Source organism: Mesocricetus auratus, unplaced genomic scaffold (assembly GCF_017639785.1).
Source record: "Mesocricetus auratus isolate SY011 unplaced genomic scaffold, BCM_Maur_2.0 Super-Scaffold_100006, whole genome shotgun sequence".
Lineage (NCBI taxonomy): Eukaryota > Metazoa > Chordata > Mammalia > Rodentia > Cricetidae > Mesocricetus > Mesocricetus auratus.
The window spans coordinates 54,945,961-54,972,073 of NW_024429190.1; the positions used below are offsets into that span (position 1 = coordinate 54,945,961).

Genomic DNA, 26,113 nt, shown 5'->3' on the forward strand with positions numbered 1-26,113 from the left:
CTGTCTTGAATTTTTCTTCATATTTCTGTTAAACTATTTTATTGTATTAGGCATCGTAGTCCTTGAGATTTTTTTCTTCCATGATAATCTGTATGTTGTTTATGGAAGCCACCAATTCATATTCCGTCAGACCCACCAACTTCTCCACTGTGGTAGTTTTTCAGTTGACCCTCTTGACGTCAGCAATACTGATGGCTTAATTCAGTGTAATCCAGCCTTGTACACGTCTAATTTATTTCGGTTGTGTTAACTAAGCCTTTTACTAACCCTGATTCAAACGTAGTTTTTTCCGTTGCTAGTAGCAGTTTACTACAGATCACTTTGAGCTTAAACCCAGGCGCCATCCAGCACTTTGCTTCTCCTTTGCTATGGGATGGGATCAGCTGTCCTCAGTTGGCGTCAGATTACATGGAGGTTGAGCGTCAAGGACTCTCAAGTCTCAGTCCATCCCCTCAGTCCTCTCCTAAGGTTCTTCATGTTATCGTTGTTATATTATTTCTGGAATTGGGACCTTATTCTGTGACCCAGACTGTCCTTGAACTCATGGCTATCTTTCTGCACCACTCTTCCATGTACTGGGATTACTACCACGAGCAACCTACCTGGTTCATGTTCTTATTCCAGCTTTTCATTTGTGGTTGCCTCTCAGCGTGAGTAATGTTTGGAATACAGTCATCTTAGTTTAATATTTTCTTCTATTGTTTCTTCATCTTGAACTCCCCCCACCCTAGGCTGATCTTCAGCTCCTGAGTTCAACTTATTCTCTCATCTCAGACGCATGGGTTCTGGCCACCATGTTCCAATATCATCTACCTTTGATTTGATTCCCTCTTCTATTTCTTCTTCAAGTCCCCCTTTTACTGTGCATTTATATTTGATTTTGAGTCTGAAAACAATTCTTCTTACAAAAAATAAGTCTCATACTTGGTTAGGTAAAAACATTCAAGCCTTTATTTAGTTCATCATTAGGATATTGAGACAGGAATGAAGGGTTAATGAAGTAGGAGCAACATGTCAAGTTAGCCTGACATCAGGCACCTGCTGTGGGGAGTGCGTCATGATCAGAGCATTGGTAGTTACGAGATGTTTCCATTAAACGCATTGGGTAATACAAGGACATCTCCATGCTTAGGTGAACTTCACTTTCTGAAGCTACATCTTCCAGCTGGTGCTAATGACTAGATCCTGCATGCACACACACATACACACACACAAATAAATAAAATAAAATTTTAAAGGTGGAAACCATTGTAACGGTGGGTGATTGTTGATTAATGGAAACTAATACTATAACTGGCCCTACAGAGGCATATTGTGGGTACTTGGTGATTGGTGAATTAAATTACAACAAACCATCCTGTTAGATGCACATTTGAGGGGAGTCTAGGGATTTCAATGTGAGCTTGGTCTTTTCACTCCTGGAATCCCACTGCATAATGACTCCTGAGAAGGAGAAACACAGATATAAGAAACTGTGCTCTTAGTCAGGCTTTGGTGGTGCACGCCTTTCATCCCAGCACTCGTGAGGCAGAGGCAGGCAGATCTCTGTGAGTTCAAGGCCAACCTGGTCTACAGTGTGAGTTCCAGGATAACTTCCAAAGCAATACAGAGAAACCCTGTCTCGAAAAACCAAAAAAAAAATAAAGAAAGAAAGAAAGAAAGAAAGGAAGGAAGGAAGAAAGAAAGAAAGAAAGAAACTGTACTCTTGGCTCTTTTATGTTTGTTCAATTAGGCGTCGTCCCTTAATATCCTCAGAAGGCTACATTTTACACTACATTTTATTATGATGATTTTGAGTCAACAAAATACTGAGACCGTTCTCACTGTTTTTCTGGCACCTCAACCTTGAGCTGGGGAGTACAAACCTCACTACGCACAATTACATGCTGAGATGTGTGACACAGTCTCTGACCCTGTCAGAACCATGCTGACATTGTCCAGACATTACCCAGCCCACAGGTATTTTGTTGTAGTAGCCTGAATGAACTAAGAACTGTATGAATGAATAGGAGAATGCCAGTCGTGTCCATATGTGGATTGCCAGTCGAGAATTCCTCAAACATAGTGAAAACTTACAGTAAGGCTGCACACAAGATCTCACGGGTCTCAAGGTCACACCATGAGCTTCAGCAGGTGCTGCAGAGACCTTTGTGAATGGGAGGAAGATGACCTTTTCACAGACTTAGCCAGGGATTGAGTATGTGCACAGCTCATGGGCTTGTGTCAGCTTCATTCCCTGCATGGATGCCTCTGGATGGCTGTGGCTCCCTCTGAATGCCTCCTCTGCCTCTCAGCCTCAAGTGCCGTTACCATGACGGGAAACAACTAATACATGACTGCCTAGCGATAGCCATACCTCCTTTGTGTTTGCCAACCTCAGGCCCACTGCTTACTATTTCTTCACGTCTTTTTCTTCCCTCTAAGGGTTAAAATGGTACACCTCCCCCCTCCCTCCCACCCCCAACTGCCCACCTCATCAAACGCTCTGGGTAAGAACTTTACATGTAGGTTTTCTTCCTGTCCGACATTCATGATGTAGCCCAGGAGCTTTGGTTTTCACATCTCCATCTTCTTTCTGCTATGTGGCTCCAGCTAAGGAGGCTTGAGTATGGAGACAGAAACGGCCTTAGCTTCCTCTATGAAAAACACTTGTGACTTTTTCCATATGTAGGAATCTGGCTTTTTCCATGTGAATTACAGGTACGTATCAGTTATTCGGTTGACAAGATACACTGAGCGTTGCCAGCCTGTGTGAGGACACTGTGCCACAAAGGACTGCTTGTGTAAGGGGAGAGCTATTTGAAAAGCTTGTTTGAAAGGCATTGGTGTTGGGACAAATTAAATCGTGAATAGGTTTGGCACTGCATGTTCATGCCTTTTGGCCTCAACACAGCTTCTTTTTCTACATAATGAATGACTTTCAAACAAAGATTTTTTTCAGGTTTTGTAGTCCAGGCTTGCCTTGAACTCATGGCGAGGGCTGAGATAATAAGTCTAGGACACAATGCTCAGCTTTTCTCTCTTTCTTCCTCCCTCCCTTCCTCCCTCCCTCCCTCCCTTCCTCCTTCCTTCCTTTCTTTCTTTGTGTGTGATGGATATATATATATATATATATATATATATATATATATATATGTCTCTGCCACCTTCCCCTTAGAGCTGAGATTAAAGGTGTGTGCTACCATGCCCACCCTTCGAACATCAATTCTTAGACACTCTCCACTGAGGATCTCTCCCAGAGGCTGAGTTCATCCTCTCATATACATTAGGTTTACAAGTACACTTTCAAATAGAGATTTGTAAGATGGGTGGTATTTGAAAATAAGAAAACTAGAGGAGCATTGGCGGCTTTTCCAATTCTGACTTCATGTGAGCGTGTGACTGTAACAAACACGAACATATGTCAGTGTTGCTGGGATATGTGATACAGCATTCTGCATCAGCCAGTGAGCATCCACCAAATTCCTGGCAGACTAGAAACTGTCTTAGTGTGTGAACATCTGAGCTACCGTCATCTCTGTGTCTTGTGCATCCGTATAAAAATCTATGAGACATTTAGTCAGTAGTCTTAGAAAAGTAACGAAAAGTAGAACCACTGATTCCAGAGACAATGACTCATAAACTTTCGATTTCTTTTCCATGCCATTGTCCATCAAGGTATTTTAACCTTACATATTCCATAGGGAGAACCATTTTAGTTCCCCAACTTCTGATTACTTATTTTTCTGTCTCATATTGCTAGTGGAGCACACATACACAGCTTGCTTCCGTTTCTCAGTACAGAACTTGTCTAACCATGTGAGGCATCCTGTACCTTATTATAAATCCCTAGGCTAGTGTAAGCGATCTGAACACTTTCGAGTGCGGCCAGGCTTAGCTACGGTATTTTGCTATCAAATGTGCTTTAGAAAATAGTTCACATCAGTCAAGGAATATCTTTTACATATGTATAAACACACAGACACAACTACACAGAAAGAGAGATTGATTGACTGATTGATGTTCTGGCTTTTTATTTAACTTGGCAGCGTGAATATTTTCCTGAGTGCTACAGGGCCAGGGCAGTAGATATTACCCTGTAATACATAACCAACAGGTAGCACAGCATCTGGCCAATAGCGCTCAGCAAATATTTATGAATCAAATTACTTGTTTGTAAAATGAATGCAAATATTTAAAGTTCTGTTTCACACACTGAGTGAAGAATGGTTCATGTAGAAAAAAATCCATGCTGCCAAGTTGAATAAAAAGTTATAATAGATTAAAAACATGGAGAAAAATTAAAATTAAGCCCGCTGTCCAACAGTAGGGATATGTAACCCTCCTTCTCATTCCTTCCTTTATTCCTGTAACCACTTTCTCCCTTTCATAATGCAATCTCTAATATTCCACCTATCACTGAAGATGGGCTTATAGTTTCTAGAATTATATATATTGAAATCATATAAGTCTTAAAAATCAGCTGTTCTTTGTTGCATACATCTTCTTTAACGTGTGCAGTTTTTTTAATACCTCAGAGTGACCAATGCTTTTGTGTATACAATAGTTCAGTCCTTTTTATTGCCATGCAGTGTTTTGTTAATTTGAACATACGAGATTGTTTATGATGTTATCGATGGACTTTGGCTTGTTTTCCTTTTGAAAGTGTTACAACATTCTTGTACAAATCATTCCTCTTTGGTGTGTTTTCATTTTTCTAAATACTTAGGAGTCAAATGGCTGGATCATATGTATGTAGGGCAGATGTATGTTTGACTTTTTAAGTAACTACCAGAGTGTTTTCCAAAGTAGCATTCTCAGAGCGGTATATGAATTCCCCCTCCTCCACACTTTGTCACCACCTAGTATGTGGGGTCTTTATTTGTGATGTATTTTAATAATGGGTTTGCTCAAATCTTTTCCCATTTTTAGTTGTATTTATTTTATTTTTCTTAATTCAGGACTTTGAAATATATTTATGCTACAAATCAATTTGATTTATGAATTTGAATATGTTCCCTTAATTTGTGATTCGTTATTTCATTCTATTACTATTGTCTCTCTGTGTGTATGGCATGGATATGCATGTTCATGTGTGTGCACATGCATGTCACAGGTATATGTGTAGGTGTGTGCACATGTGTTGGGGTCTATGATCAACAAGTGTCTCTTTCAATTATTCTTCACTTATTTTTTGAGACAGCATCTTTCACTGACTCTGGAGCTCAGCAATTTGTCTAGGCTAGCTAGCCAGGGAGTCCCAAAGATCCTCCTGTCTTAGCCTTCATTGCACTGGTATTATGGGTTGTGCTTCTGTTTTTTTATGTGGGTTCTGGGGGATTGAACTCAGGTCCTCATACTTGTATGACAAATACTCTACTTACTGAGCCATCTCCTAAGCCCCTTCTTCCCATTGCCTTTTGAGGACGGATTTTAATTTTTGATTGAGTCCAATTTATTATTTTTTCTTCAATGCCATACTTTTCATGTAGTGTCTAAGTCCTCATAAGTTTCATATGAGTATTTACATTATTTTCACCTCTCCCAACCACCTCATGTGCCTTCCTCTACTCCCTCTAAAGTTAATAACTTTTTCTCTATAATTATTACTTATATATGTACATGTATACATATATGTGTGCATATACATATACATATATATGTATGTATCTTCTGAATTCATTGAGTGTTGCCATTATGTCCACATGTTTAGAGCTGACCACTTGGGATTGGCTCTATCAGGGGGTGTTTATCCCGGGAGAAAACTCATTCTCCCTCTCTCAGAAGTCATCAGTTGCCTAGTTCTTCATCTGGGGGTGGGGCCCAGTCAGTGTTGGCACGTTGACTGGTGTTGTCATTATGCAGGTCTTGTTTGGACAACCATGCTATTGAAATTTCATGGTTGTGGAAATCCTGTGATGTCTAGAAGATGCTATCTGACAGCAGGTATTCTCATCTTCTAGCCCGTATGTCTTTCTGCCCTCCTTCCGTGATGGTCCCTGGGCCTTAGGTATAGGGAATGTGTTGTAGATGTACTATGTAGATATCCTGTAGTCACTTATTCTCTTCATTTTGGCCAGTCATTAGTAGCCTGTCTGAAAAAAAAACTTTGATGAGAATGGAGAACTGTACTTATCAAAATCTGCAATTTTAGAGTATACAACTCTTTGTTTTTTTCAGTGTGTATCATGCGACAATCACCACAGTTTAATTTTAGAATTCTGTTCCCCCCAACAAACTGGTACCTCTTCTCCCCTTAGCCTCTGGCAGTCCCATTTTCTGTCCTTCTAGTTTTGCCTTTTCAATAATATTACATAAAGTCCTAGCACATGTGGTTCTTACGACTCGCATCTTTCATATGCTTTTGTGTTTTACTATTAGTATTTTGACATGCTGTGGATCAAACCCAAGTGCTCATGCATAATGGCCACATTCTCTACTGCTGAGCTATACCGTCACCCTAGTGTGTGACCTTTGAGGTTCATTCATGTTGCATAATGAATAAGTGTTTCAGTCCTGCTTATGGCTGAACAATGGTTCACACTATGGCTCTATACCATGTTTCTTTTATTCAATTATCAACTGACAAAATATTTAGATTGCTGCTACTGTTATCAATAATGCTACCATGAACATGTGTGCACACTATGCCATGAATCCATCAATTCTTCAACTCTGGTACAATTAAAAAGTTATGTTCCAAAAGGGGGAACACACAATCTCAGAACTCAGAAGGCAGGAGTAGGTGGATGGTTATGAGTTCAAGGTCAGCCAGCCTGTTCTACATAGAGCATTCCAGGCCAACCAGAGATGCTTGAGTGAGACCCTGGCTCAAAAGGGAAGAAAGAGATGGAGACAGGAGGGAGAGAGGGCAAGAGGGGGATGGATAGAGAGAAAAGAAGAAAAGAAGGCATGGGGGGGTAATGAAGCTTGCATCACAGAGAGGCATGATGAAGTGTCCATACGATTCAGTACTGTGTAGGAACCAGAGAGCTGACTGCATAGAAAGCCACAGCCATACCAGAAATTGGGAAATGGTGGAGATGTTGATCTGTTTGCTCTCTTGTAACATAACCGTTCATGGTGTGAATTCAAGTGGAATGGTTTCAGTAGACGGCTAGAATGTAGATGGAAGATGAACACTGAAAATACTCACTTGGCAGTTGCAATCTTGGCCCTGTTGAAGCCAGGGGAGCTCCCCGATCTTCTCCCAGGCATAATGTGTCCTTTGCTTTGTCTTCCACACTGACTCAGAGCAGAGTGATGTTTCGTTCCAGGGCAGAATTTCAGTAAGTCATTAGTATTCGTGTGTTATGAGGTGATGGACTGCAAGCCATAGACTTAAAAGAAATGAAATGCCTTACCCTGTTTTCATATAGATAAAAATGGATTGTCCTACAAGAGATAAAGTGGGGGAGGGAAAACTATAAAAGCACCTGTTCCCTCATATCTGACCAAGTGTCATAAAGTAATAAATCGAGGGGCATTTATCAAGTCAGGGCTTTCATCAGAAAAAAGATAAGATGCTTAAGCTGGAGATGCCTGAGTTTGCATAAACCACGTATGAATTCTGTTTAGAAGTAGTGAAATACTATAGAACTCTGAAACTTTAATTTTGTGGGATGTCGATGCAAAGATTACTATCAGGGTTACTCATTTCCTAGGAGGACCAAGAGCCAAGAGGAGGATTAGCATACTCTGTGATGTTACTGCCTCATTAATTCCCAGCTCATATCTGCCTCAGTAGGGTTGAGCTCACTGGGAAATGGAATTGCTCCCTTTGAATAGAGGCATTGGACAAATCACCTCTCTAGATCACACAAGTGTCCTTGGACACTGACTACAAAGGACTAATTGAAGGTGACGTGTCTTGTGCTCAGATTCCAACCACACCCACAAATGCTGGCTGTTGGCAGCACATCCAACTTTTAAAGCAAAGGTCTAAACAACTGCAAATGAAAAACAAAATAGATTTGACCAGATATAGTTTAAAATTTGGGGCAAGAAAAGTTAGAAGGTAAACAGAAAAGGAATGGGCATCATATGACAGGTGTTTCTGTCCTAAATATGTAAAAAATGTGTAACACGGAGAACATATCCATCAGAGAGGATGGAGATTTGGGGACTTAGGGATTTAGGGATTTGGGAAAATCACGAAGTTTGAAATATGAATTGTTGCGATCCCTTGTGGGAGAAAGCTGATTATCTTATAGTAACCAGGAAGCAGAGAGACAGGAAGTCCCAAGGACACTCTAAAAGCAGCACACACACACACACACACACACATACACACCACCCCCATCTCTCTTTCACCGGGCCCCACCTCCTAACAGCCCCTTCTGTAAGACTTCACACCTGGAATAAGCTGAAGTCAGTGCCCTCGTGACTCAACCACTCTTCAACAGCGCCACCATCTGGAGACCAAGCCTTCAACACATGAGTCTTTGAGGGGCATAGGTGAGGCTCCATCCAAAAACCAATAGTGGTACCTAAAATGAGCTCTGCCCTTATAGAACGTTTCTTTTGCTAATAGATGTAGATATTACAGTACATACAGTAGTGGTATCATGAAAGAGAAGTTCAGGATAAAACACTATGTAGCAACTGTTTAAATGTCACAGAGGAAGCGGTAGTTCACCAGTCACGTGACTGAAAGGCATCCAGGCAGGAGTCAGAGGAAAGAGTTACAATGAGGAGGGAAAGGCCCAAAGAAAGGCATGATTGGAACACTGAAAGGAAACACTGTTGCTCACTGCCAGATGAGGCTACCAGGCTGCCAAGGGCAGGGCGGCTGAGCTGACCATCAAGATTATGGGCCTTATCTGGCCTACCTTGGTGAAAGTCCCCTTGGGTTTTATGGGGAGACCTGGGGGAAAGGACTGGAGGTGAGTGATTATACGATGGATTCCAAAGTTAAAGATGAGACAAGCTTGCTGATGGATAGACAAAGATGTATTTTAAGGTGGGAGTCCAGGACTTAGGTTTCACTTTACAATACTATCTTTGGTTCATTTTGTACTACATTCTGGACTACAAGAGGGGGAAGTGAGCCTTTCTTGTGAGTGTTGGAGGGGAAGACGGGTATCTTTTTTTAACCTTTATTCAGTTCATAGCTGAGGAACCTGTAACAACACACAGATTTGTATACAAATTGCTTACCTAAGGCTTACATGGGATGAGAGCCTTCATAAAGAAATAAAGCCCCAAAGTCACAGGAAGTGTGTTCCTGTGTAAGTTGCTGAGGATGACTGCCATGGGGTACATGATTGGGGAGACTGTGACCTCTTGACGGTAAACAAGAAGAACCGGATGCTTCTCCCTGTCCCTGGGCCATCAGTGCTAGGGATGGTTATCTCCTCTGGCCAAAGGAGCTGCACCTCTCAAAGGAGGGTCTTGCTTCATGGGACAAGGTCAAGGGGCAGGGGAGCACGACTGTCCGTCTTCTGCCTTCTCACATAACCAAGATGCCATATTTGGGGGTTGCACATCCCGAATCCTGCAGTATCATAATTTGATTCCTCCTTGGGTAGGTGACTTCACTGTGGGTGTCTAGGCAGAGACTTCTGTTCATGCACATTCAAGTTTCTAACCTGGTACTCCAGCCCAGTGGTTCTCAGCCTTCCTAATGCTGCAGCCCATTAACACAGTTCCTCATGTTGTGGTGGCCCCCAACCATAAAATTATTCTCGTTGCTACTTCATAACTGTAATTTTGCTACTGTTATGAATCATAATATTTGGTGTGCAGGATATCTGATATGCAACCACTGTGAAAGGGCCATTGGACAACCCCAAAGGGGCCGTGACCCATAGGTTAAGAACCACTGCAGACTAGCAGGTAAAGGAGGAGTTGCCTTTGGACTTGCAGCTCTACTTATTTCTGTTTCTTATCCTTTCCTGAGGCAGAGGAGGGATGGCACAGTGAAGGGGCAGGGCTCCTTAACAACACAGAGTTGAGTGAGGTTGGGGCAGGGTAGAGAGAAACCAGAAATACACCTACAGTGTTCTGCAATACGGAGAGACCTTACATTCCCTACTGGTTTTTAAAACTTCATATTTTCTAGGCTGTGATCTCTTGAGAAATTGTTTATAAGAAAAGTTGCCTTGTATGAACTTTAAAAAAAAAGACAGAAACATCTTCAGCCTAAATCCATATTTTATTAAATGAATGCAAGTTCTGTTAGGATATGCCAGAACCCCTGATGTAAAGGCAATATGGTGAACAGGCGTCATGCCACATGTCCATGTGATATGTGCAAATGGACCTCTAATGTAAAATGCTTGCTCCATTTTCACCCAAGAATGATCAGGAAGAGACAACCAAACTGCCCCTTCTCCCAAGTTCAACTGAGATGAATAATGATTTAATGCCCTTCTGTCCAGTATGGCTGCTAGTGATGGGGTTTTTGTGACTTGTCATGTTGGGAATGTCACGATAAACAAGACCTGGACCTTGCCCTACAGGATTGCATGGTATAGTGGTGGAGATTGACAAATCACCAATGATTATGTGTGGTAAATGCTGTTAGGGTAGGCCTGGGTATATGGAAACACACAGTGCAGCAGCAGACCAGTCTTTGGATGTGTGCTGAGGGACAGTCAAGAAAGGTTTCTTGTGTGAGGCTATAGCTGAGATGGTTCGCAGACCGTAAGAGCTGGGTACAGAAGCAGCTAAAGAGTGTTCTGTGCATGTACTCACCAAGTTTCCACTGCTGTAGAAATACCTGAGACAGCTGACTTTAAAGGAGCAAAGGTGTGTTTGGGTCACCGTTTTAGAGTGTCCTATCTGCAGTCAAGTCAGCCTGGCTGCTTTGAGCCTGCCAAGTCACAACATGGCTAAAATGTGATATGAAGCAAAACTCTTCTTATCATAGTCAGAGAGACTGGGTCCCCATCAAGGGCATGTCTCCAGCAACCTGAAGACTTCCCACAAGGCATGGCCTACCAGCAGTGCCCGGTTTTGACTGGACACATTAACACATGGGAAACATTTCAGATCCAGACAGAGACAGTGTGCATGAGCTAACATGAGCAGAAAGAAGGAAATGGGAAGGACCCCAGTGTTTTCCATGTCAATATATAAGGCACGTTTTGTTCCTAAACTGTCTTTTTGGACTAAAGAGGTGCCTTATACTAAGTTCCTTAACATTTTTATATGAGAAAGTTCTCTCTAAATTACTTTATTTTGACCTACAAATACATATGCAATACCCTGAAACTAACTGTGTCACAATTAGAATGCTTGTGAAGGTCATCTGAAAGGAAGTAGAGAAATTCAATATAGATTTAGTAATTGATTGCAGGGGGTCGACCTCCCAATTGTGAGCTTGGATATCATTGCCAATAAGCTTTTTAAGGATCACTTCAGATGAAATACAATTAGTGGTTACTTTGTGGAGATCATGAGTATACACCCACAGGATGAATTGGAAACAAAACCGTCTTTATTTTAAGCAAATGGATATTTGTGGCTTGAGATAAAATTTCCCATGAGAGTATCACATACAGATTTTAAACTTCTAGGTCTGGAGGTAATGGAACAAAGCTGTTTCCACTTCCTCCTCATCTTCAGACTCTCCTAAATAATAAAGAGAGCAAAGAACAGAAGCATAAGCTCTTGAGGCCAGGAGACATGTGCTAGCCTGACCCAGACTCTGTGGATAAAATGACAGAGGAACTGTGCCCGAGCACTAGAGAGGTGGCCAGGTTTCAACATCACCCCCAAAAACCACTAAAAGGCCCAGAAACGAGAGTTCAAGAAACCCAAGAGCCCAGGGTGGGTGGGAGGCTGGGAATGGGGATTTGGGGAGTTCTGTCCCAAGCACAGTTGGGGCTGTTTCTCTGCCCCATTCCGTCCAGATGGCTAACCAGATCTCTGTACCATATGAAATATGAAGCCTATTCTCTGGAGAAACAAATCAGAGAGCAACCAGACTGAGACTCAGAATGGGAGGCCAAGGATAAGAAGACCTAGTGAGAATGGGAGTAGGTGGAAGTGTGTACACAGCACAGTGACTACCAACATCCTAGCATGTGGGTGAGATACGGGAGACCCACCATCAGAACCCTGGGAAACCTGAGGATGCTGACATATGAAAGTACCAAGTTTAGAGAAGGACCAATGCTCCCCAATGTCTAGTCTCCCTTTTCTTTCTTTTTTTAATAATGAAGCTGTTGGCTGTTTGCTTTGATTTCTTATCGGCTATCTCTGACTTAATTATTATCCCATAACTGCTAATCTGAGTATTTCCATGTGGTGTTCTCTTACTGGAGAAAAGGTCCAGAACTCCTACTCCTCCAGTCCTACATCATGACTGACCGTGCCTCTCTTTCCCAGAATCCTCCTCGACTCCTAGTCCCACCTATCTTGCTTCCCTATTGGCCAACAGTGCTTTATTTAATCAGCCAAAAGAGAAGCACATGTACACAGGACTTCCCCCATCTTCTCCTCTTTTCTGTCTAAATAAAAAGAAAGGCTTTTTTACTTTAACATAGTCAAATTATATATAACAGAACAGTTATCAAGTAAGACTATAGTTATAATATTTAGTCCATTAACATTTAGTAAGATTTAAAGAAAATATCATCTATCCTATCTTTGTGAGTCTAAAGTCTTATTTGTAGCTTATCTTTTATCATAACTAAGGAAAACTATAATTATAACTAGCTGTCTTCAACTCCATCAAAGACCATAGAAGGATAATATATAAACTCTAGAATTGACAGAGACATCTTGCTACCTGGACAGTCACCTGAAGTTCCTCTGTAACATTGGGGCATCCATCTTCAGCCCATAGGCCATAGTGTGTCTGGAACACTTCTCAGCAAAGCAGGAAATTTTAAACTGTCTGCCTGCATTGGCAGTTTGTCAGTCATTTTTCCGTTTTCTGCAGAATGTCTGGCAGACTCTTCCATGAAGCAGGAGCCCTGTAGGACTGTCTAAGTTCAGCAGTCACTTTCCTGTGGGTCCTGCATGTTCAGTTTTTACAGAAACAGTCAAACAGTCCAGGCAAGAGCAGATTCTTGCCCAAATGGCTAATCTTGCCATGTTGAAAGCAAACTCCACAACGAATTTCTTCAATGCTCATCTTCCATTCAGACATAATTGGTGTATCAGAAGCAGTTGTGTCTCACTATAATGAAAAAACCCTAAATCATTTAAATGCCATATATTCTGTAGGTCTGAAAGGTTTGAAGAATATCTATCCATCTCAAATACATCTCTGTATATCTAGAAAAACTAACTAATGTAACTATAAGTTTTGACTATTATAGGTAACTATAATCTGTATTTAATTATACATTACATTTTTAAGAGAGCTGTATAAACACAATATGTAAACAAGAGGAGAAATATATATATATATCACAAAATTGATCTTAAATTTGTAACAATAAATGAAAATCCATTCCAAGACAAAGTATTCATTTCTATATCCTATTCCCTTTTTTCCCTTTAGAAAGAGATTGACTATGATCATTACCCTTTAATAAGCAACCCCACTGAAATGAAAACAAAATTTTATAAGCAATAGTTGGGAATTTGGGCGTTGTTCATTCCAAACTGCTTCTTGCTGGTTGGGGGCGCTGTCCATATATGGGGATCATGACAAAACACAGAAACCTAGCTAAGTCCTTGTTTTTATAGTCTGCAAGACTGCATCATCTCACCTGTTTTAGATGTTGGATCACCTGGGTCACTGCTTCTGGGAGGTCTTGGTTCATTAAGCCATATAAATCTGGAAGGAATCCATGGCTTTTCATTTTCAGAGAAAGGGTCCGGACCTCTTACTCCTCTGGTGCCCTATATCATGACTCTCCCTTTTCTTTTTTGACTACTAGAATTCTCTCACATTTTGACCAAGAATACAGTTGCCTACATTAAAAACTTTCTTTCCAGACATCTACCCTCATCCCCAGAGTCTGAGTCCAGATCCTGCTATATACTCATTAGAAGAAACGTGCTGTCCTTGTGTTTTTGCTCTCTTAGTGGTTGGATGTGTTGGTACTGAAGAGGCAGCCTCAACCCCAGAGGGAAGATCAGCACTCTAAGATCCTGGAACAGCAAAGTCGAAGGAGAAGTAATGGGAGATGCAGCATTGCTCTGGTCTCTGTCCTGTCTTAGGGCTTCCATTGCTGTGATAATACACCATGACCAAAAGCAACTTGGGTGTGTTTTTTAGCATGTCCTTATCTCAGTCCATTATGAAGGGAAATCAAGGCAGGAACTCAAGGTAGGAACCTGGAACCAGGAATGGAAACAGAGGCCGTGGAGGAGAGCTGCTCACTGGCGTGTTCCCCATGACTTGTTCAGCTCTCTTTCTTATACAGCCCAGGATCATAAGCCCAGGGATGACACCACCCATAGTGAGCTGGGTCTTCTTACGCTGATCATTAATCAAGACAGATCTGCCTACACACCTGCCTACAGGACAATCTTATGGAAGTGTTTCCTCAATTAAGCATTTCCTTCTCCTAGATTTCACTAGGTTTGTGTCAGGTTGATAAAAACCATTCAGCATGTATCCATAGTACCAAGTCAAAACAGAGCTGATGGGATAGCTTGGTCATTAAAGTACTTACTCTGCAAGGATGAGTTCCTGAGTTCAAACCCAGGAACTGTCACCCATACACACAAAGAAGCCTGATACATGTACGTGGTTGTAATCTTAATGTTGAGGAGACAGAGACAGGTGGATCCCTGGGGACTAACACGTGGTGTACTCAACAAGCTCTGGGCCCATGAGAACACCAGGGAACAATAAGAACACCAAAGGAACAATGAGAACAACACCAGAGGTAACAGTGAGAACAACACCAGAGGGACAATGAGAACAACACCAGAGGAACAATGAGAACAACACCAGAGGAACAATGAGAACAACACTAGAGGAACAATGAGAACAACACCAGAGGGACAATGAGAACAACACCAGAGGGACAATGACAACAACACCAGAGGAACAATGAGAACAACACCAGGGAAACAGTGAGAACAACACTAGAGGGACAATGAGAACAACACCAGAGGGACAATGAGAACAACACCAGGGAAACAGTGAGAACAACACCAGAGGGACAATGATAACAACACCAGAGGGACAATGACAACAACACCAGAGGAACAATGAGAACAACACCAGGGAAACAATGAGAACAACACCAGGGAAACAATGAGAACAACACCAGAGGGACAATGACAACAACACCAGAGGAACAATGAGAACAACACCAGGGAAACAATGAGAACAACACCAGGGAAACAATGAGAACAACACCAGGGAAACAATGAGAACAACACCAGAGGACCAATGATAACAACACCAGAGGGACAATGAGAACAACACCAGAGGAACAATGAGAACAACACTAGAGGGACAATGACAACAACACCAGGGAAACAATGAGAACAACACCAGGGAAACAATGAGAACAACACCAGGGAAACTGACAACAACACCAGGGAAACAATGAGAACAACACTAGAGGGACAATGAGAACAATACCAGGGAAACAGTGAGAACAACACTAGAGGGACAATGAGAACAACACCATGGAAACAGTGAGAACAACACTAGAGGGACAATGAGAACAACACCAGAGGGACAATGACAGCAACACCAGAGGGACAATGACAGCAACACCAGGGAAACTGACAACAACACCAGGGAAACAATGAGAACAACACTAGAGGGACAATGAGAACAACACCAGGGAAACAGTGAGAACAACACTAGAGGGACAATGAGAACAACACCAGGGAAACAGTGAGAACAACACCAGGGAAACAATGAGAACAACACCAGGGAAACAATGAGAACAACACTAGAGGGACAATGACAACAACACCAGGGAAACAATGAGAACAACACCAGGGAAACTGACAACAACACCAGGGAAACAATGAGAACAACACTAGAGGGACAATGAGAACAATACCAGGGAAACAGTGAGAACAACACTAGAGGGACAATGAGAACAACACCATGGAAACAGTGAGAACAACACTAGAGGGACAATGAGAACAACACCAGAGGGACAATGACAGCAACACCAGAGGGACAATGACAGCAACACCAGGGAAACTGACAACAACACCAGGGAAACAATGAGAACAACACTAGAGGGACAATGAGAACAACACCAGGGAAACAGTGAGAACAACACCAGGGAAACAGTGAGAACAACACCAGGGAAACAGTGAGAACAACACCAGGGAAACAATGAGAACAACACCAGGGAAACAATGAGAACAACACCAGGGAAACAGTGAGAACAACACCAGGGAAACAATGAGAACAACACCAGGGAAACAGTGAGAACAACACTAGAGGGACAATGAGAACAGCACCAGAGGGACAATGAGAACAACACCAGGGAAACAGTGAGAACAACACTAGAGGGACAATGAGAACAACACCAGAGGGACAATGACAGCAACACCAGGGAAACTGACAACAACACCAGGGAAACAATGAGAACAACACTAGAGGGACAATGAGAACAACACCAGGGAAACAGTGAGAACAACACTAGAGGGACAATGAGAACAACACCAGAGGGACAATGACAGCAACACCAGAGGGACAATGACAGCAACACCAGGGAAACTGACAACAACACCAGGGAAACAATGAGAACAACACTAGAGGGACAATGAGAACAACACCAGGGAAACAGTGAGAACAACACCAGGGAAACAGTGAGAACAACACCAGGGAAACAGTGAGAACAACACCAGGGAAACAATGAGAACAACACCAGGGAAACAATGAGAACAACACCAGGGAAACAGTGAGAACAACACCAGGGAAACAATGAGAACAACACCAGGGAAACAGTGAGAACAACACTAGAGGGACAATGAGAACAGCACCAGAGGGACAATGAGAACAACACCAGGGAAACAGTGAGAACAACACCAGGGAAACAATGAGAACAACACCAGGGAAACAATGAGAACAACACCAGGGAAACAGTGAGAACAACACCAGGGAAACAATGAGAACAACACCAGGGAAACAGTGAGAACAACACCAGGGAAACAGTGAGAACAACACTAGAGGGACAATGAGAACAACACCAGAGGGACAATGACAGCAACACCAGGGAAACTGACAACAACACCAGGGAAACAATGAGAACAACACTAGAGGGACAATGACAACAACACCAGAGGAACAATGAGAACAACACCAGGGAAACAATGAGAACAACACCAGAGGAACAATGATAACAACACCAGAGGGACAATGAGAACAACACCAGAGGAACAATGATAACAACACTAGAGGGACAATGACAACAACACCAGGGAAACAATGAGAACAACACCAGGGAAACAATGAGAACAACACCAGGGAAACTGACAACAACACCAGGGAAACAATGAGAACAACACTAGAGGGACAATGAGAACAATACCAGGGAAACAGTGAGAACAACACTAGAGGGACAATGAGAACAACACCATGGAAACAGTGAGAACAACACTAGAGGGACAATGAGAACAACACCAGAGGGACAATGACAGCAACACCAGAGGGACAATGACAGCAACACCAGGGAAACAGTGAGAACAACACTAGAGGGACAATGAGAACAACACTAGAGGGACAATGAGAACAACACCAGGGAAACAGTGAGAACAACACTAGAGGGACAATGAGAACAACACCAGGGAAACAGTGAGAACAACACCAGGGAAACAATGAGAACAACACCAGGGAAACAATGAGAACAACACCAGGGAAACAATGAGAACAACACCAGGGAAACAGTGAGAACAACACCAGGGAAACAATGAGAACAACACCAGGGAAACAGTGAGAACAACACTAGAGGGACAATGAGAACAACACCAGAGGGACAATGAGAACAACACCAGGGAAACAGTGAGAACAACACTAGAGGGACAATGAGAACAACACCAGAGGGACAATGACAGCAACACCAGGGAAACTGACAACAACACCAGGGAAACAATGAGAACAACACTAGAGGGACAATGACAACAACACCAGAGGAACAATGAGAACAACACCAGGGAAACAATGAGAACAACACCAGGGAAACAATGAGAACAACACCAGGGAAACAATGAGAACAACACCAGAGGAACAATGATAACAACACCAGAGGGACAATGAGAACAACACCAGAGGGACAATGACAGCAACACCAGAGGGACAATGACAGCAACACCAGGGAAACAATGAGAACAACACCAGGGAAACAATGAGAACAACACTAGAGGGACAATGAGAACAACACCAGGGAAACAGTGAGAACAACACCAGGGAAGCAATGAGAACAACACCAGGGAAACAGTGAGAACAACACCAGAGGGACAATGAGAACAACACCAGGGAAACAGTGAGAACAACACTAGAGGGACAATGAGAACAACACCAGAGGGACAATGACAGCAACACCAGGGAAACTGACAACAACACCAGGGAAACAACGAGAACAACACTAGAGGGACAATGAGAACAACACCAGGGAAACAGTGAGAACAACACCAGAGGGACAATGAGAACAACACCAGGGAAACAATGACAACAACACCAGAGGAACAATGAGAACAACACCAGGGAAACAATGAGAACAACACCAGAGGGACAATGACAACAACACCAGAGGGACAATGACAACAACACCAGAGGGACAATGACAACAACACCAGGGACAATGACAACAACACCAGAGGGACAATTCCTGAAGTTGACCTATAGACTTCATATGTGTGCTCACACACAGACACATATACACACTCACTCTCACACATGTGAACTCTCATATACAGTGAGGGAAGAGAAGGTGGGAGAGTGGAAGTGAATGAAAGGAGGGAGAGTAGAAGGAAGAAAGGGAAGGAGAAGAGGGGGATGGAGGGGAAGAAGGGGGGAGAAGGAAGCATTAGGTTAAGCATTCCTTAGATGAAGGAATCGCAGGGTCTACTTTCCTGCACTGTTCATCATCATACGTGATGTTCAACTAGAAATAGTTGTCTGGTTTGAGTCACTGTGCTTCTGGGCCTGTTTGTTGTAAACTGACTAATGAGAAGTGCAAGGGTACGGTTTGATGGTACATGCCTGTAAGCCTAGCAATTGGGAGGCTGAGGAAGACTGCAGATTCAAAGCCTGCCCGGGATACATATTGAAATAGTGAGTTTGAGACTAGCCTGGGCTACATAGTGACCCTCTTTCAACAACAACAACAAAAACCATCTCTTCTTACTAATGAAAAAATTTTAAAACAATCTTTGGCTTTTTACTCAAATACTCTCTGATGAAATCTGTTAATTCATACCATGTGCTAGCTTAAAATCAGATTCTTAGTGGCCCATTATTAAATATGAATGACTAACCAAGCATCATGAGACTTTTAATGAAAGCATCCAACACAAGCAGCTTCAGCCTCTCTTGAAGAGAAGCGGAAAGGGGAGCTCAAAGGAATTGGGATGCATGGGGCAGAAGAAAACTTCAAAGAACATGGAGCCGAATCGGCCAAGACACTGGAAGAGTACACTGAAAACAGAATAAAGAGTAGGGTGCTGTTCGTGCAGGCAATAAAGAGGGCTCCAAGAAATTAATCATTTAAGGAGCAGATAATTTGATAGGAGGGTTGGGAGATAAAACTGCAGAAAGTAAAATTAAAAATAAAAGGATGGGTAACAGCAAGAAAAAAATGAATATTACTGTAATCTTAGCATTTAGAAAGGTTAAAAACAGTGAAGGGAAGTTACAAAAAAAAACCACTAAAATAGTTTGTATAATATGGATTTAGGAGATGTAAAAGTTGACTCATGACAGTATTTCTGATATTAGTTTATAATATTTTTATCAAATGTATAGGAATAATTATAACATGCTAAGGACACACTTATGTTCTTAAGATATATGTAAGTTGATCATAAGTCTTTCAAAAGCTGTGTTTTTGTTTTGCTGGACTACAGCAAAGTTGTCTTTCTGGAAAAATGGAAGCACGCTAGAGATTCAGGGTCACTTTGTATTTGGTTGGAGTTGATAAGTTTTGGGAACTTCAGAAAGTTCTAGAATATGAAGGAGTAGGTAGGCAGTGCTCCCTTCAGTTGTCACACAATGGTGGTTCTCCAAAACTGACTGCTATCTAGTGTTCATATGCTGGCGGCCCAGCAACCATTTCCAGATTTCTCGAGTCTGGGTGGCCTCTGGTGCCGTGTCCTGAAGCGGCCATAAGAAACTGCATGTTCAAGAAAGACTATTATGCACCAAGCCCCCAGCAGTGGCTGTGCTTTCATCCTGATTGTTAAACTTCAAACATGGCTGCTACCCCCAGATCCCTGCAGTCCACAGACAGCCGTCTGTTAATCTAGGCTGGAAGGCTGTTCCATGCCCGTGGAGTCCAGCCCGAAGTGTTCCTGCTTCAGCCAGCCTTCCCTATGCCTTCCCCGCCCTTACTCACCCCCGTTTTCCTGTATTCAGCACCCAGACACTTTCCCCTGGCTTCTGAGCATCCTAGGTTTTAATCCATTCTTCAAGAACAATTAATTCATTTCCTTGCAGCCAGCTTTCTTCATCTGGGGATAATAGCCCCTCTTGCAGTAAACACTCTGCCTCACAAAGCAGGCCCTTACCTTTCTTGTTCTAGGCCCACCTTAATCCTCTCTGGAATGTTTTTCTCACTGTGGAAAAGCAATAAATAATTGCTGAGTGAGTGAAACTGAATCTCAATGAAAGGACTATCTACCTTTATTACTGAATTTTATTTGCTGGGAATTTTACAGCTTCTTTAGAATTGTCTGTGCAGAGTAATCTCTGAGTATGTGAAAAATCTCCCTGAGTCTTATGTTTATAACAGATGGCATACACACAGAAAATCCATGCCTCCAAAAGCCAAAAATAATAAATAAATGTAATAGATTTCATTACACAAACTCCACACCTACCCACCCACCCCCGGAATAGTGTTTGCTGATTTTCTGAACCAGAGCAATGGGGCTTCTCATTATATGTTGGTCACCTCTCTTTAGTGTAAGATGGTAATAGTAGTTTTCCGTCTTCTGCACTGACTTCAATCAATCTTTCAGAATTACCAGGCCAGAACTGTGTTTGAGGAGCACTGTTCAGCTTACTCTGCCACTGCAAATCAAGCTCCTATTTAACTCTTGACAGCCAGGATGAGTCACTGTCTTGGCTGGGGCTATTTACGGAAGTCAGACGTAAGAGCAGAATGCCTAATGCTACCCAGGGCCCTGTAATCTCCCCAACATGCAGTCACTTTCGGCTTTCTATAGAGGCTTCTAATGAATCCATGGATGATTTCACAAGCGATTTACACTAGGAGTCATAGGCAACTTTATTTTTCTAGCTTATATCCAACTGCTTTATTTGCTTTCCTCTTTTCAAGAAAATTCAGGCAAGACATAGGCTCTGAGGTGACTGTGCCTTAATCGGTTATCCCAAGAAGCACCATTTGGCCTTTGACCTAGGTGGCTACAGATGGAGAAGGAGAGACAGGAACTATTGTCTGCAGTCTTCCTAGGCTAAGACTGCCTGCCTGCCCTAGTGCACCATGGCCAGAGCTGGTGTTCTGCAGCGCAGCTCACCAGAGGAGAAAGGAAACTTCTTTGAGATGCCAAGCCATGCAGGTGTGCAAGTGTCTAATCCCTTCCCTCTTATTCTTCCTTCTGTCTATTGTAAGAAAGGGACATGATCCCTTCACCTGGAGGGGAATGCAATGTGGTCAGGCAGCCGACAGCTTCTGGAAGGCAGGCTCCCACAGCGGCATGGAGTCAGTTACACTGCCTCTATAGCACCCCTCAGAGCAACTGCCAGGGGCAGAATCCTGGGTTGGATATTCCAGGGGCTGTTTTCTTCTTACTGGAATTGGAACCATGTCAAAAGTCAGCCCAACGGTGCCTGACTCCTACTGTAGAAGTTCAGTCACAACATAAAACACCTCCTGGGCTCATCACGTGGGCCACGCCTACCTCCAGCACCAGCTCTCAGTGCCTCTGACTGGGACAGCTGATCACATGGAAGAATTTTGCATCTTGAACAGGAAATGCTAGACTTTGGTCAGCAGGGAAGGTAAGTGTGCAGTATGTGAAAGAAAGTCTCTGCACTTGCTCTCTGAAGCTGGGAAGCTGAGGAAAAACCATCTTGTGATTTTGCTTCTAACTTCTTCCCTCCGTAAGGGTTTCTGCAGGGGTGTATCCTCTACTCTCTCATTGTTTGTGAAGCTCTGTGTTGAAAGCAACAGTGTGCCTTAGAGTGGACCCTCTGATGTTCCACTCACACACCTGTGTTTTAAGAAACTTGGTTGACTGAGAGGAAAAGGTTGCATTGTAGCTAAAACAAGAACATTCCATATAATCCAAGCTTTGTGCTGTGTAGCCATTGTCCTCTGTAGGAGTTGTACAAGCTGAATGGCCCAAGACCTTCCTGCTCAAGGCTGCTCTCTGCCTTACATATAAGCTAAAAGTTACCGTCACATGTGGACAGTATTCTTTTTTGTAGAGTACCTTCTATTTACTCTTTGACAGTTTCATGTGAGCAGTGTATTTCACACCTTCCCTCCTGCTTTCCCAGGTACCCTCAACACACACCCCTCCCTCCTCATATGCTCCTCCTCCCTCTTTTTTTAAATAACTCACTGAGTTCAATTAGTGCTGCCTGTTGGAATGTTGGCTGGTCTTGTTGGCTTGATCTTCCATGGGTAACCATACCTGTAATGAGTTAATGACTGCCATGGCCTCATCATGTCAACACCCCTCCCATCCTCTTACATGCTTTTCGCCTCTTCTTCCTCAGGGTTTCCTCAACCTTGGCATTGGGAGAAGCTGAGTATTCAATATACCACTTTGTCCATTAGGAATGTCTGCATTAACTGCTGACCACTGCAGAGAGAAGTTGAGGGCAGAAATAATCTATGTGTATAAACATATGTATTTAGAGACAGGGTCTTTTGTTTTGTTTTGTTTTTGTTTTTGTTTTCAGACAGGGTATTGTTTTGGAGGCTGTCCTGGAACTTGCTTGGTAGACCAGGCTTGGTCTCTAACTTACAGAGATCCACCTGTCTCTGCCTCCCGAGGGCTGGGATTAAAGGCATGCGCCCCCACCGCTCGGCGAGACAGGGTCTTTTTAAAAATTATTTGTTTATCTTTATTTTATGTGTGTTGGTGTTTTGCCTGTATATATATCTGCGTGAGGATGCCGGATCCGCTGGAACTATAGTTACAGACAGTTGTGAGCTGCCATGTGGGTGCTTAGAATTGAACTTGGATCCTCTGGAAGAGAAGCCAGTGCTCTTAACCACTGAGCCATCTCTCCAGTCCCTGAGACAGGGTCTTATTATGTAGCCCTAGGTGACCTGGAACTTACTATGTAGACTGGACTAGTTGTGAATTCACAGATATCCACCTGCCTTTGCCTCCTCCTGAGTGCTGGAATTAAAGGTATGTACCATCATGCCTGACTTAAACATAAGTATATAGAAGACAGTTTAATCATATGTCCCTTTAACAAGAGAATGGTAGTAGATTCCGCCTAGGGCCTGTGACCTCTCACCCATGAGCTTTTGACCAGGTTTGTAGTACCAGGCATGAATTTCCTCCTGTGAGGAGGCTCAAATCCAATTCAGAAGCAGTTGGTTACCCCATAATCTTCATGCCGCTATTGTACCAATGGGGCTTCTTCCCAGGCAGGTCAGTGTTATAGTATGTAGGACCTGATGCTATGTGACATCATTGATGGCTTCTTTCCTCCAGCAACTTGTGCGGTACCTTCTGGAGCTATGAAAGCTAGCCAGCAAGTTGGAGGTTTTCAGGCCAGGTCCAGCTTGACTTCTGTATGGTAGATAGTCTCTTTTGAAGCTCATGAGTCTTGTTCCATCAGTCCTGTGTGATGAGGTTCTTCTCTTCCGATAGTTTTCATTCTGGTTTCATTAACTGTGTTCTGAGTCTTTGGTTTAGCTACTTTCTATGATTGGGCAGTTGTTTAGCAAGTGCTAAAGAAAAGCCATTTGGGTGCTCACTTCGGTGGCACATATACTAAAATTGGAATGATACAGAGAAGAGTAGCTAGCATGGCCCCTGAGCAAGAAAAGCCATTTGGGGCTTTCAGAGTTACACTCCGTGGTTGGAATCTGCCTGCTTAACCAGGAGAACAAGCCATACTCTAAAAGTCCCATTGTTTATCTGGGTTGGCTTTTACATGGGATGACACAGAGAGAATGTTTTAGAATGTATCCTGGGAGGCTGAGGAATGTGATCATGGTGTTTTCCCTGACAGGTTAAGTGTGGTTGAGGATCCTGTGTCATACACCCAAGGAGATGGATGGGACATCCCAGCAGTACCATAATATGCCTCTAACCTTTCCAGTGACGGGGCTAGGGGATCCCACTGGAGAATTCTTGCCTTATCAGCCTGACACAGGCTCTTCTTGCAGCCAAACAAGAGCAGTATCTGCTGCCCACTGAACAGTCAGGAGCCTTGAAGATACCCAGTGCAATTTGTTTTCAAAGAACTTTCTTTTTCACGTCAATGGGCAATATTCTCACAATATCTCTGCTCGCTCATGGGTGAGCTAGAGCTATAATTCAACCAGAAGTAGTTAACTGCCTATCTGACTCTCATCATACGGCAGTAGAGTATATGATGGATACAGAAAGACAAAGAGCAGCCTGTTAGATAAGCATACGTTTTCATTTTATTTCATTGATCTGTGCAGTGCTGGGGATAGAGCCTAGGACCTTGTGCACACTGGCCAAGTGCCTTCCACTGAGCTGAAAACCCCAGCCATTATTTCATCATTTGCTTTTGTTTTGGTTTGGTTTTTGGGTTGGTTTGTTTGTTTGTCTATTTCTCTCCATGTAGCTCTGACTGTCCTGTCATTTACTTTTAAGATACAGACTGGCAGTATGGCTCTGTGGTTAAGGGCACTTGTTGCTCTTGCAGAGGACCCAAGTTTGGTTCTCAGCACCCACATGACAATTAATAGCCCCCTATAAGTTCAGTTCCAGGGGATATGATGCCATCTTCTGGCCTCTGGGGGTACTACATGTACATACTACTACATGCACAGATACAAAATGCAGGTAAAACTCCCATGCACATAAAATAAAAAGAAATTAATCTTTTTAAATGCACAATGCAATCAAGTAGTGAAACATAAGACATGTTAAACTTCACTAAAACAAGGAACCTAACATTGGCTGTTACCTTCTAGAGCTGCCAGATCCATGATCCTCACAGAGGCCTCCTGAATCAGGAGAGGCAGGAGAATACCTCTGAACGCTAGAGCCTTGTAGCACATCTTCTGAATTCAATGCCTACTAGGGTAGAATAGGTTCCTAGCTGTCTGGGAGAGAAGGGAAATTTCTTATCTTGCAGTTCCCGAAAGCCTCCTTTTATTCTGTGTAAATCATTGTCACCTCTGCATATGATGGCACTACGCGTGTCACTTGTCTGTGTGCTTGTTGAGAATGGTAGACAGCAGTGTCTAGAAGAGTGGACATTATTCTTCTCAACCCAGAACACTTGCACATGCCGGTGAGATCTGATATTCTGAACTGTGGTAAAATGGGGTTAAGAAAACAATTTATGGTCTGGAGAGATGGCTCAGAGGTCAAGAGCACTAGCTGCTCTTCAAAAGGTCCTGAGTTCAATTCCCAGCAACCACATGGTGGCTCACAGCCATCTGTAATGAGATATGGTGCACTCTTCTGGCACGTAGGCATACATGCAGGCAGAACACTGTATACATAGTACATAAAGAAGTCTTTAAAAAGGAAATCAATTTATATCTGCATTGCTCTAAAAACAACAACAGCAAAAAACTTGGAGCTCCTTAACATCTCTCTGAATTACATAGTCCTTAGTATTTTCCTCCTTATTTTGTCTTCATTTCACTTCCATATATTTTGCACACTTCCATCTCTGCTTCCTCATCTCAATTCTCTTTCTATACAATAATTAAGACGTGCCACACACAGGTCAAGACAAAACCACTTATTGATTTAATTGTGTCTTAGTCCTAGCTAACACTTCAGTGGTTAATAGTTTGAAGAGAATTTCTTTAGGTTGGGCATTATGACAAATAATTGAAATGTACCATCTAACCTAATCCTTACACGTCACTAGTGTGATTAT

The 26,113-nt window shown here is 42.7% G+C and overlaps 1 protein-coding gene, 1 long non-coding RNA gene and 1 pseudogene across 7 annotated transcripts in view; 2 read left to right on the forward strand and 1 right to left on the reverse strand.

Moving 5' to 3' along the window:
- Cracd (capping protein inhibiting regulator of actin dynamics) overlaps positions 1–26,113 on the forward strand; it is a 210,680-nt gene that overhangs the window by 121,413 nt on the left and 63,154 nt on the right. The window lies entirely within an intron of this gene.
- Positions 12,972–21,769, reverse strand: LOC121140847. The gene is made up of 3 exons (XR_005877795.1): positions 21,684–21,769; positions 20,596–20,643; positions 12,972–13,111 (listed from the first exon to the last, which is right to left on the reverse strand). It is a non-coding gene; the product is annotated as an uncharacterized LOC121140847 (long non-coding RNA).
- On the forward strand, positions 23,989–24,102 carry LOC121140998 (annotated as a pseudogene).